The sequence below is a fragment of the Passer domesticus genome, chromosome 3, assembly GCF_036417665.1.
Source record: "Passer domesticus isolate bPasDom1 chromosome 3, bPasDom1.hap1, whole genome shotgun sequence".
Lineage (NCBI taxonomy): Eukaryota > Metazoa > Chordata > Aves > Passeriformes > Passeridae > Passer > Passer domesticus.
The window spans coordinates 29,233,723-29,247,722 of record NC_087476.1 but is presented as its reverse complement, the minus strand read 5'-3'; the positions used below and the strand labels follow the sequence as shown (position 1 = coordinate 29,247,722).

At 40.2% G+C, this 14,000-nt stretch overlaps 1 long non-coding RNA gene across 1 annotated transcript in view; it reads left to right on the top strand.

The window, feature by feature from the left end:
* LOC135296237 (uncharacterized) overlaps positions 1–12,220 on the top strand; it is a 37,121-nt gene extending 24,901 nt beyond the window's left edge. The window contains exons 3-4 of the long non-coding RNA XR_010358306.1: positions 2,891–3,082; positions 4,599–12,220. This is a non-coding gene — a long non-coding RNA (uncharacterized LOC135296237). The remainder of the gene's footprint in view (positions 1–2,890; positions 3,083–4,598) is intronic.
* Positions 12,221–14,000: the final 1,780 nt, after the last annotated feature.

Below are 14,000 nucleotides of genomic sequence, written 5' to 3'. Positions count from 1 at the left end.
ATATTCCTGCTATTATGCTACTGCTGGTCAGACAAAGAATATCAAATAAATAAAACCACCTCCACATGTCAGTAATGTACTCTTTTATTAATCATACTGAAGGTAATTATTTTAAATGAAATCTGAGGTGGTACATTTTTCTAGCTTTTCAAGTGTGTGAAAAAAAAAATTAATTCCAGCATAGAAAATAAGTTAAGATAAAAATTATCTGAAATCTATGTATTCCACAAGGAATGAGAAAAATAAGCAAGAACCTTGCCAGTCTGTTAATGAGGCTGTGGGAGGTAAAAAATATCAATAAAGAGTCCAAAAGAGCTGATTTAAGCAATGATCTAATGAGCTCCTATTTCATAGCATGAAATTTTTTCTTTTAAAGGGACATAGTTAAATAAATAATCTCAGGCATGATCTTGTTTTAAGGTCATTCTGATTTTGTGGAAATATCCCTAGTTATGCAAGCAGTTATTTTTTCCCTAAAATATTTCACTTTAGGAGAAAGATAATAACTGATAAAATAGTAACTGCTTATAGGCTGCTATGTCCTTATTTCCCCCCAGTTTTTGTGCAGGAGCCAAGAAGTCTTTCCATATGCTTTTTCCCCCCCCCCAATTAATCTTAGTAATTTCCTTATGATGAAACCAAATCAATTGCTTGTAATCAACTGGGAATTAAATGCAATTCAAATTTTATTAATTTAAATGGGCCACAGATCTCCTTCTGAAGTTTGACTAATAAAGAAAGAGAGGGGCGTTTCATCCGGATCCACACAGGTGGAAACTTTCTTGTTTCAGAAATATAATGACAAGATTGGTGATTTTACTTTGATTTTCCTTTGTTTAGGGATTGCTACTGAGACATCTACCTAATGTTTTGAGCTCAAGTTCCACTTCTTTTTCCTAATCCTTTCTCTCCATCTCTCCTTTTCCCTCTTCCTCTCTTCTTCCCTCTATTTTCTTCCTCACCCTCTTTTGTTTAGCCAGTGTTTCCAAAGACCAGAATCCTATTTTGCAACAAAAGGAGGGGACCAAAAAAAAAAGTGGCCCAGAGAAAATATAATTTCCATTTCAGTTCTGGGCCCTACTGCATAAGCAGGTATGATTATTCCTGTAATCAGCTACCAGTAGTTCCATATGTAGCTCTGTTTCCATCAACACTGCCTCATGAAAATCAGTCAGGTGCTGCTTGCACACTGCCCAGTCTACAGAGTGAGTGTTGAGTCAACAGCAGAAATGGCTCAGCCTCTCTTAGGAAAGGCCAGCCCCATGTTGAAAAGGAAGGAAGCAAGGAAGAACTTCTTCTTGTGCTACCAGAAGTGGGAGGTTTCTGGAAAGGAAGTAAGAAGCAAGAGCCTGGTAGGAGCTCTGTCGTAGCTGAAGGAGGAACAGTGCAAATGCAGTTGCCAGATTTGTGGCAAGGCAGAAAGGAAGTGGTCTCAGTAACCTTACTTGTCTCAGTAACACCAGTACCCCACAGGCCCAAAGGTGCACCCAGAGGTGCTCAGAGCCCAGGGGGATGGCTGAGACATGGTGGTTCTCTCACAATGGTTCTCTCCATTGTGGGAGAACATGAGTCCCATTGCCATGAAAGGATGTAATGCATGTGGTTGGTGCCCTGTTCTTACACTGACAAATTGTACCACAGAGGCAAATAGGAGATGCAGATGGTTGCCTTGAGCTACCCTAACAGATCAGCTGAAACCTGCAGAGCTTTCCTGGCAGGAATATACAGAACATACCAACTTGCAAGTGGTGGCAAATCAATAGGAATCCTATCACTGTCATTCGTGTGTGAAATCTTAAATTTCATGGTACCTTAAGTCACAGTTATACGTCACATTAACCTACCTTTGAGAAAGTAGTAAGTTTCAAAGAGTAAGAGGTGTCTTTAAATGGAAAAATCTATCTTATAGTTGGTCAGCTATTAATCTGAACAGAGTTTAAAACTTTCAGACTTGTTGATTCATATATCAAAAGCAGGGCTGCCATGTAAAGGTTTATGGCTAAAGGCAAGGTAGGTTAATTACTAACCAATGGGCTGAATCCTAAGTACTCTGCAATGTGATTTAAATTCTATCTAATGGTGATTAATTAATGCACAGTGTGGATTAAGACCAGGTAAAGGAGGGGAAAATGCTCGTGGAACAATAAAGATGATAATTTACTGTGGTTATATAGAAATGTTCTGTTCTGTTTTTCTGAAGTGCCCAATAAGTCCCTGAGAACCAGGAACTTTTTGTAAGTAAACATACCATTATTTCTACTGCCATTTGATGCATATGGCATATTTTCCAAGGTGTTTCAAGATAAGTCTCAGCCTATAAACATGAACTGTCTTCCTCACCAGCTCTTAATTATAACAGATTTCTAACTGCAGCCTGTTAATTTATATATGTGTCTTTAGATTTCAAGGTCTTTCTTACAGAGGTATGTTACATTTGCCCCAGATTCTGCACAGTGATCTCTAGACAAAATTAAGGGTATTCTTAGTGGAAATAAATCCTCATTTTCAGACCAAGAAGGGATTTTACTGCTGGTAACGTCTTTCAAATAACTTTGTTTTTCTCCATGAGCTTTCAACCAAAATGTCCTTCCTCTGCTCAGATGAGGCTATAGAAAATATAAAATGGCTGTAAACTCTGATATTTAGTATTGAATTTTACCAGACTAATTAATCAATTATATCCCTTCCCTTCCCTTCCCTTCCCTTCCCTTCCCTTCCCTTCCCTTCCCTTCCCTTCCCTTCCCTTCCCTTCCCTTCCCTTCCCTTCCCTTCCCTTCCCTTCCCTTCCCTTCCCTTCCCTTCCCTTCCCTTCCCTTCCCTTCCCTTCCCTTCCCTTCCCTTCCCTTCCCTTCCCTTCCCTTCCCTTCCCTTCCCTTCCCTTCCGCTACAGGTCTGAACAGAAGCAAAGCAGGAGCAGGAGAGGGAAGCCACCACCAGCTTGCAGGGACAATAGACCATGTTCTGTGATGCTGTGCTCCAGCTTGCTTGTGTTAGCAGAGAAGGAATTAACCCTTGAAGACCATATTGCCTATTAAAATAATTTGAAAATTACCTTCTGTTCTTCAACAACACTTTATAAGCGGTATGTTTGTTCTTATTATTTCACTTTTAAATATCCTTGGGTTTTGTTTTTCAAAATAAATGCTGAATCTAGTCTGGATTCCTTATCTTGACAGCATCTGCATCAGACCACTGCCTATTGTGAGGCCAGGCCAGTGAAACTGTAGGAACAGCACAATCAGAGGTCATTAACCCAGCAGGAAAATAATTTGCCTCATTGGCTATGGGTGAGAACAAATTGATGAGATAGTGATCACAGATTGTCCCTTGTGAGTGGCTCAAGGCACCCATTCTAAAGAATTGCCAGTAGGTTGGAGGCAGTCATGTAAAAAAAAAAATTGACTGAGCTTTAATTTACAGAAACAACAAATGATCATTTCAGTGCATGCCATAAGGAAGGTATTCTCTACTGCAGCTTTAGATTCAATGCCTGCATTATGATTTTTTTTTTATTCTTATGAAGGCAATATCCATAAACACTGATGGAACATATCTGGTGATTTGAAAGCAATAACTGCAATCTTGGGTGAAAATTTGCATCTTTTAGTGCAGTTGAAATCTTGAGTAGCCATCAATAAATCAATGCAAAAAAGGCCCTAAATCACTGTAGATATCTATAACTACTTCTTTCTGACTGCAATCTAATCTATATTGTGAATATAAATAATGACTTTTATGCTTTATGTGATAAGCTCTCTTTTCTGAACTCAAGAAATATGATATACAAACACAAGTTAGATGAAGTAAGGCTTTAACTCACACTCTATGCAGGGTTGTTTTATATTGAACAGTCACTCAAGTTCCGGTCATTTAAATTCAAAGTGAATAAAGATGGAGTGCACACATTTTCCTTCGGATGTCATTCCCCAGCCAAACAGATGTCAGTGTCAGAGATATTTGCTGATTCCTTGATTTTTTTCCCACCTAATTGGATTCAATTTCTCCTAATTATATAGACTTTTACTATTCTAAATAATTAATTTTCTTTTAAAGAATGTATATGGGCATTATTAGTAAATTTTTTTCAAAAAATAAACTATGCTGTGCCAGTTTCAAGTGGTTGTTCTGCTCAGTATATAAAGACTGACTAATTTAAAAAGTCATGCCAAATATCTGCAATATTTCAAGAAAGAATTCACAGTCTTGACTGCAGCAGTAGAATGTCTCACAAAACTTCAAAAAAGAGAAAAAATATAAATTCCAGATTATTAAAGGAACTTTGCCCTGCTGCTCTTAACCACTCTTAACCTCATTTTCAGTCCTCAGTGCTTCAGAGCTGAAATCCTATGCAATTTTGTCTGGGAACCACTTGATTTCTATGTTTAGAGCAAGCTCAGGGGGGCCACACGGGGGATCCTTTTCCTATCTTTATGTCAATTCACAGCCCATGGTGTCTCCTGAAGCCCATTTCTTTTTTCTTATGACATCTTGGTTTGTCTTGAACATTAATTTTCCTATTAGAGGTTGCATTCAGCATACCTGGTGGAGTGTGTGCCTGGGCAGTTCATGGCTAACTCTACAATATGGCTTGGCCACAGCTTGAAACACCACACAGCACCCCAAAACTGCAGCCAGTTGGATCAGTGCAATCCTTGGATGGGTCCAAGAAAGGCTGGGAGCTGTCAGAGGCAAAAGACACCTGTGAAATCACCTGAGGAGTTACATGAGGACACATCTGAGAGACACAGAAGGAGATGTGCAGGTGGGGACCCTTGCTGGGGACACAGCTGGAGTTTCACTCACGGAAAGGAGAGCTCCGTGACTGAGCAAGGGTGCCTCTGAGGGACTGTGGCCATGGGCAGGGACACTCCTGAGGGAGTCCAGGGTAAGCTCTGGATGAGTAGAGGGGCAATCTGAAGAAAATGAGTAAGAAGAAAGGAGGGCAGAGAGAAGCCATTACACCCAGACTCCAACCTCCTGCTCCATCCAACCCCTCAACCAAGGGCTTAGGAGGGCCAGAGTGCAAACACACTGAAAATAAGGGAGCTGGATTGAGTAAGGGTGAAGGAGAGCTGCTGAAGGGAGGAGAAGTTTGGGCTGAAGGTGGGGAGAGGAGAGGAAAATAGTTTCCACTGGTACATAGACTTTTATTTATTTGTCTATGTCTCTGAATCACTAGATAAAAGTTTATGTATATTGCCACTGAAGTAAACCAGGTACAGTTTTATGAGTTGAGATTGTTTTGCCGGCTTTGGTAAGGCCCAGCAGTGCAGGGGCTCAGCCTCACCGTGGCCTGGGCTGGCTGCTGCTGCTTTAGCCTCTGAGCTGGTGCTGGTGCTGCTGCCTGGCAGTGCCCTGCGTGTGTGTGTGGGACTGGGGCCACTGCCAAACAGCAGCTGGGAGCTGGAAACAAGCAGGGCCAGGATTAAGGGGAAAAAAGCCCCACCACGAGGATCATGCTCCTCCCACTGAGGATGGCAGGGTGCTGGTGGTTTGTCATTGTGTCACCTGCCTCTACTGCTCAAGGGGCAGGAAGCTGTCACTGCTTTCACCAGACTACGCTGGAGGGACAAGCATGATACCCAGCCAGGGAAAGGGGTCTGTATTTGTAGGCTTTCCAGTATAACAATTTTAGAGGTACTAAATGGGCTTTTTAAAAGTCAATTTGGACAATAAGAGTTGGTATTCCTGAAACAGGTCTAATAGTAATGCTATATGTTTATTTGATTGTTAAAGCATTCACCAACTTAGTAGTGCATTTTTAACTCCTGAAATATAGGGTTTTTTGCTTTTTGCTCTTTAAATTTTTGAGAATAGCAAAGGTGGGCAGATAATGGGCAGGCTTCTTGCTACGCTTCAGCATATTTTTCAGGTGGGGTTCTGAGGAACAGAAATCCACTTTTTCAGCTTGCATGTCTCCTGCAAGTCTGGGATTTAGTGGCAGGATTGTCCTTTGTTTCATTGGACTTTGCCCAGAGAGTGCAGTGCCACATCTTTAAATATCCAATAAAAAGATGTCCCCATGGAAATGCAGGACTGGAGAAGACCTCACAGGATTACCCAGCACAATCCTATCTTCTGAAACAGCAGAAAGATTCATTCAGAGGTGAGTATCAGAGGCATCAGAAGCTTTGAGAGCAAGCCTTTCTACAACTTTCCTATGTGACATTTCATTCTCTGTGTCTGTTAAAGAGTTTGTCATAACAGTCATGATATTTTTTTTCCTTTGAAATTGAAGTTTTTATACATTTGTCTGGGTTTTCTGGACTGTGGGCAGCTCTGATAGAGCAATAGTGCACTAGCTCCAGTACAGATCAGTTGCCAAATTCCAAACGTCTTGAAAATGCAGGCACAGGACAATGTTACAATGGATTCACAGGTCACTACTGCTGCCCAAACAAAAATGCATTTATGTACACTCTAAGTGCAGATTCCTAATTTACTTTTGCAGATTTCTGACGTAGAACCCACTGACCATCTCTGCCTCTCCAGCTTGGTGTTCCCTACCTGGCCTGCTCCTCCAGGTGAGTATTTAAATTGAGATCCTACTCATATTTTTCACTGCCCCTGTTTTCTTTTATCACACTTCAATTCCCATTCCCCTTTCTTTCACTCACTTAAGCCCCTGTGACCTCTGTAGCCACTTCTCTCTCACCCTGCTCTTGCAGCTCAGCCTGGGGTTCCTCATCTCCCACCTGCTGCCTTTGGTGCCCGAGCAGCTGCTGCTGAGCAGCCCTTGCAAGGGGCCCGTGCAGCGCTGCTGTTTGTGTTTGTGGTGGGGGAGCAATCGATCCAGGTAATATTTCTTCAGCCTTCTCAGAAGAATGTGTCTCCAGACAGTTTCTAAGCCCTTGCTAAAGCAAGATACATTACATCTACTGCTTCCCTTTAATCCATTATGCCAATTATATTGGCAGACAAGGACATTAGATAGGTTTGACATCATCAGTTCTTAACACACTCAAGTGAGTTGTCTTTTATCATCTTACTGTCTTCTGCTGCTTTTGAATTGATTGGTTAAGAATTTGTTCCAGAATCTTTCTGGGAATTGAAGTCAAGTGCTCTGTAATTCTCTGGATTCTTCCCTCACCCCTTCTGCCCACACACCCCACACCTTCCTATTTTCAAAGTTTTCTATTTCTAGTCCTTTGGGACTTTTGTGGTTAAAACTAGGTAGACTTTTGATAATGTTCTTAAATCCAAAGGGATGAAAATGGTTTGTCCTAATTCCTTTTCCCTAGTGCTTTTGGTGAATATCCCTGCTGAACTGAATACATTTATTTACTAAATATTGAACCTCTTTTTTTGGCTTAGTTTCCTGCTGGTTGTTAAATTTAATTTCATTAAGCCTCAACAAACTAATTTTGGGAGGAGTGAAGCCCAGAATATAACCATTTTCTGCTATTGTTCTTTTTTTCTGGCCCTTTAACTTCTTGACAGCAAGGGAATTCCTTTAATATTTGTTGAAATGTATTTTTCTCATAGAAGAAATAAATCCTGTTTGACAGACTGTAATCTTCTTCATCCTTCCTCCTTACATGCCTAAATCTAAACAGAGAAACAGTTCCTTAGAGATGCCTAAAACCTTACATTTGAATGAAGCAAGTGTCTAAGTGTCTGGATTAGGAGAGATAATTATACAAACATGGGGGGAAACTACTGTGTGGAGATTAGGAGCAACATTGTTTATTAGGCATGATCACTGGCTTCATGCCTCTTTAAAGCTGACTTTGGATCTCTTCTGTTAGATTGCTTCCATCTTTGTACCTTTCAAATAAGCATTTCTCATAAACATAACATCCATGTACATACTTGGATTATTTCAGTCGTACACCTGGGGGAGGGCTGAAAGAGTACTAAAAATAATCTTTCAAGTGGAGAGCAAAAGTGCCACATATGAGTCAGAAAATATTTCTGTAGGAACTACTATTCCTTTAAAATATCAATTTATATTTATGTAGCACTTTCCACTGAAAGATCCCTATATTTTTGGAAATGCTAGTTGACTCTCCTGGGGTGAATCCTAAGAACTAGGAAGGAAACACCTAAAGTTTAGATGAGGAGAATCAAGAAAAGAGCATGAATCACTTACCTAATGTTACACAGAAAGCCTCTGATGGACCAGATTAAAGAACCAGGTTCACAAGTCTTTATCTTGTTAGCCTTTCCCAGTATAAATAACTGCTTATAGTAAAATTACCTTTTTTGAAATGGAGTTAACTTTGATCTAATCATATTAGGAAACTAACTAACTACTACTACTACTACTACTAATAATAATAACAACAATAATGAAATCTCTTTAGTACCCATCTGCTTTGATCTAATCATATTAGGAAACCAACTACTACTACTACTAATAATAATAATAAAAATGAAGAAATCTCTTTAGTTCCTGCCTGTTGCAACTTCCTTTCAAGGATCTGGTCTACAGAGAAGCTTCACTGGGCATGCAAGATTCCTTTCTTTTAATTAGAACATTAATATTCCCACTGTTTCCTTAGCTTCTAAAGCTAATGTCAATCCATCCCCCTCCAGTCACTTGGCAAAGAATGTGACGAGAGTATCAGGAGGAGGTTCTTTATGCAGAGCTTTCCAAGTGACAAAACATAAGGCTGTGTTGTTATACCTGTCTTTTTTTTTGTTTTTGTTTTTGTATAGCAGTTCCCATGCAGACAAATTTCACATTATCTCTGTACCACAGCAGGATTCATTTGCTTTGCTCCTTCACTCCCCTGAGCAATGTTTTCCTGTATTTTGAACTGAAGCAAATTATGTCATGAAAGTGTGTTTAAAATCGTTGCAATATAACAAAAAGTTTACTTTTCCTAACAACAACAACAACAACAATAACTGTAATAAAAAGCCCTACCAATAAGCATGTTACTTAGCAACATGGCACAAGGAGCTGAAGGGATTGCCGGAGTCCATTGGAATTGACAAGGGATCTGCAGGTGAGTGATGGAGCCACCCTAGCCGGCAGCTGTGGGAAGCAGCTGGAAAGAAACGATTACAAACCACCAAAATTACTGATAGAAGAGGGTGGAATGAACTTCACAATGAGAGGGATAGTGTAATACAACAACAGAAAAGAAATAGTAGAATGTCACGAAAAAAAGTGAAGGAGAAAAGCAAGATAGAGTAAAAAATTCATGAGGACTCCAAGCAGTTGCCAGAAAATATGATTAATGTTCATCCCTAAACAATTACAGGAAATAATTCCCTGTGGTAAGTGTGAAGTGACACGAATAAGAAGATTTGGGTATGAGCATTTGCACAACCTAAAGTGCAGCGATCCCTGCAACTTGTTCACTCACACACTTGTGTGGACTCGGGAGGGAGCTGGGAGCCATTAGCTGGATGTGCTTTAGTGACCTGTATCCCAGCCCCACTGCTTAGCATGGCAAGAGCACAGCAGGAATGAGACAGTGTAGGGATGGTTCCTCTCTGCTCTGTAAATATTATGTGCTTGAATATTCATGCTATTTGAATAAACATTAAAACAGAGGCCATATCAGTCATGGTCAGTGTGTGCACCTTTGAGATCACAAGTCAGTCACCACATGCTTTAAATTGATACATGACTACCAGATTTTCAGCTCCAGATTAGATGTATACAGCCACCAAGGGTGTCTGAGCTGAGCCAGGTGTATGTTAGAGCAGGTGTGGGAGCACAAAGCATGTTTTCATTTCCCAGCATTTGAACCGGCTTGTGCTATGTCTCTCACAGGATCCAGTATTCCTTTTTCATAGTCCTTTGCAGTTTATACTCAGACTTTCTATGTATGAAAATGTGCACATCGATAACTGTTAATATACTTTACATTTCTTTTAGTACATGGGCGTTTTCAAAATGCTTTAGAGTTTTCATAAAAATGAATATGCATTGTGCCCAAATTCTGCTTACTCTAATGCCAATTCATAACTGTGTTTACTTTAATGGTGGTGCCAGATTTACACTGCAGGATGTAAGCTGCTGTGCCTGCACCAATAGTTGGATGTGCAAGAGCACAACACAACACGTGGCTTCTCTCTTTTCCCCTGAAAGATTATCACCTCAGGAGTACAACATGGCAACTCTAACAAAGTACAGTAGCTATTCAAAATGCACTAATAATCTTTTGGAAAACAATCAAAAAAATGGTATGATGGGTTGTATTACTTCAAGAAGTGTACAAATTGTGTATTTGATTTCAGATGATTAATTATAGCAATTTATTTTGTACTACAAGGGAGAGACATTTGAAATCACATTTTTTATAATTTCTAAAGCAGATGTTTAGTATTTTGACAGCTCCATTATTTAGGTACTGATATAAATTTACTTTTTTTTGTATATGAGAGAGAATACCAAGTGTCTTTACATTCATGTGTTGTTAACTACTGCATAAATATGTGAAAGTGGAAAAAAAAGGGCTTTCCATTCAAAGCCACTAAATACCTCTAAGTCAATGCCATGTTCCATTAGTTATCTTAGTAAATGTGGGGCTTAGCAATGCTTTCTAATGAATTTTTTGAAATATGAACATATATTATTGGATACGTTCCACATTGAAAGTAGTGAAAATGCATACAGCATCAGTCTTGAGAAACAGGAAGAGAAGATAATCTTACCAGTTGCTATGCTGGTTAATCAAACTTAGATCTGTTAAACAGCAGATCCCTAACCGAATTTCCTTTCTCTTCTGTGGTGTGTTGGGTACAGTATTTGAATGTCACAGCCCATTTGTTTCCTCCTCTGAGTATTCTCTCTGGCTTTAGGCTTTAGTCATGATGTTTCTGACTGTGATTAAAGCTTTCAGCTGTGACTGGGTGGCTGGAACTGTATGGGCTGAGGTCAGCAGGCCTTCCGAAACCATCCTATGTTTTTTACTGCATGTCACCTGTGGTAATACAATGAATTTGACATCAGTATTCAGGAATTTCTCATAGATACAGAGCTCTGTGTACTCAGTTATGCATGTTATCAGTGTTGGGCCTAGAGACTTCTCCTAATGCTAAGTCAAGCTCAGTATCCTGATCCCTGCTTGCCCTTCTTGTTCTCAGCTCAGAGTTTTTAAGGTTATGTCAGCATTGCACAGCAGAACTCAGTGCTGTGGTTCCACAGCTGGCACCAAAGCAACTAGCAGAGGGGTGGAAAGCGGATGTGGTAATAGGGCAGTATGTCCAAGATGACAGACTTAAGGACACCAGCAGAGGTGCTGACGCTGGCATGGATGCATACAAGCTCCTGCAGAGGCAGACTTCACTGCTTTGCTCAAATGGACATAGCCTAAAACATCTCCTGCCAGTCTGTAAGGACCGACTTATTGGTACCCTCACTCAGGTACAAGTGAACCCAGTAACTCATCTGTTCATTGGATGAAGGCTTGAGATTGTTTTGAACAACATCTGTCAGGAACAAGGATACTGTCAGGTTGTTTTTTTTTTTTTATACTGTCAGTTTTCCAGAGAAAGTACATGGCATGTATATTTTTCTCAACAAAACCACTTCCAAAATCTGGCAATCTGGGAGTCTATGTTTCCTGTCTCTCTCTTCAGAGAAATCAAGCTTCAACCTTGACCAACATTACTTTTGTCACCCTGTGCACTGGTGGCTGGTATTAAATTCTGGGATAGCAAGAATGGGATGGGCACTTCTGTGGAACCAATGACTACTGCTTGCAGGCAACTCAGCTGGGTCAAGCCTGGCTGGCTCCTGCTTGTGTAGGCTGCTTCTGGGGCTGGTTTCATTGCTGGTATCACTGACATTGGTGATGTACTGTGGGATAACTTCTGTTCTCCTGCTTGAAAACAGCTTGTGTGACATAATGTCTATGGTCATTTTACCTAGCAGTTACCAGTTTTTAAAGGGCGGCAGCTGTCATCTCATGCTAGCTAAAATGGTTGATTTCAGAGTTTACTGCATTTCTGGTCAGATTTGAAGAGATGAGGGAATAGAATGTCCTCCTGTTTCTGGTCCTCTATTTTGTTTCCCCCTTGCTATGCTAATTTAGTGCCAAATACTGTGCCCTTCTCTTCAAATGCCAGTAAATCTGCTGCAGCCTAGGGTTGCTACATGTGTTGGTCTGACACTCTCTACCTCTTTGGGCTGTGTCAGTGCCAAGAACTGTCATCTCTGCCTGTTTCATACACTGTGTTTGTTTCTCACAAGTCTTTAAGATAAATAAATGAAAGAATTTGTGTAGGTGTGGGTTTTTTTTTTTGGTTTTTTTTTTGTTTTTTTTTTTAACTCAGCTGTCACTTCCTTGTTAGAAATGTTCTGTTCTTGGTCTTGAGGGAGCTCTTAAATCCAGATATGGTGGGTGGCCCAGATGGTGCCTCAGCTGAAGAAGGAGGTCTTGTAATAGAGTGGAATACAATACTCAGCAGTGTACAGACCACTGCTGCGTCTCTCAGGCGTTAAGGATACAATGCATTAGCCACCTCAGGACAAATGAGTAAATGGACAGAATTGCTGAGGAGAGAGCAGAGAGTGCATAATTGGTATCAACTGTGTTATCAGGACATGCTTCAGATAACAGTTTTCAAAAGACATATGTGAAAATGACCTACTTAAAAAAGAAATGAGAAAAAAGCCAAAAGCAGGCTTGTGCCCATTTCTGGTGGTTATTCAAGTGGAAATTTAAAGATCCCTCAGTGCTTTCTGAAGAGAAAGAAAATACAGCTTTTCTGGCCTGTACTCCATCAGCCAATAAATCTGACTGTTAAGTTAAAAACTTTATGTGAGTTACTGCCAGAGCTACAGTAGCTATTGCAATTGCCAAAAGAGGCATTTACAATGCTGCTCTCTTACTTATTCTTATGAATCCTCCTGAGATGAAGACAGCACTCCACATAACCCTAGTCTTTATTGGAAATTTCATTTATAGATACACAGTTTTATGTAGTAATTCCGTTTTGTCCCCACTGTGACACTCAACCTCTCCTTGTCCTATCAGTCTCCTGCAGGAGTAGATAGAGATGTTTCTCTACTGCCTTCTGTACTCAGATAAATGTGGTATCTATCACCAGAGCTTCTGATAACCTGAAAACCCAACTGAAAGGAATTCTTCTGTCCAAGAAATGACAGTGGTATCCCAATTGCTCAAATTCGTTGAACTGTATTTCTTATGAAATATAACTCTTATTTTACTGTCCATCAATTTCTTAAGTTTTCTAAGCTTTCATAAATTGAGAAACATCAAAAAGCCTAATAAGAATTCTTTAATACATTGTGAAACAGGTAGATTGGGACTCTTCTCTCTTTTCTACTCTGGGTTATAAATGGAGACACAATTAAATGCTCTTGTATTTTTACATTACTTTCAGATTATAATAGATAATATTTTCATCAGCCCATGTACAACTATCATACAGTTGCTTGGGAGCACATGTGAGCAGACCAAGTACAGCTCTGTGCACCCTTTACCCCTCTAACTGTTAATTTGCTAATGAAATTCTCTTCAGTGAAAATGAGGAAGATATTCTCAATATGACAGCAGACCTGAATGAAAACTTTGCTACGTAGTCTGGAATTTTCCCCATTTTCATTTGAAAACTAGCAATGTCAAGAACAAGGCTCAGGTCTGTTTGTTTCTTTATTCCTGGTTTTATGTGGCAGATAACACTTGGTGCAGTTTCCAAAGGAGCTGCTTACAGAGCTGGTATCCGGTGTATGAAAATCCAGTGGGCTGGTTAATGATGGAGGTTCCATTGTCAGCTGTGGGCAGCATTCCTGACTGGGCTTCAAGAGTTTTCACCCTGCACTTGCAGCACTCAACACAATCAGCACCCCTTGCATTGTGTCAGCTGTCATCAGCTGGGACATTGACACTAGAGCAAGCTGCCGGGTGAGCTTGGAGGTAACAGTGAAAATTGAGACTGAGCTGGGAGACTGGACCTGGAGTAAAAACCTAGTTGACCTGGAGTAAAAAGGAGAAATGTGAGGAAAAATGTTACTTCAGGTGGAACCTACTTGTGAAGAGGAGCTAATTGGCTTCTCCCATACTGTTGTACAA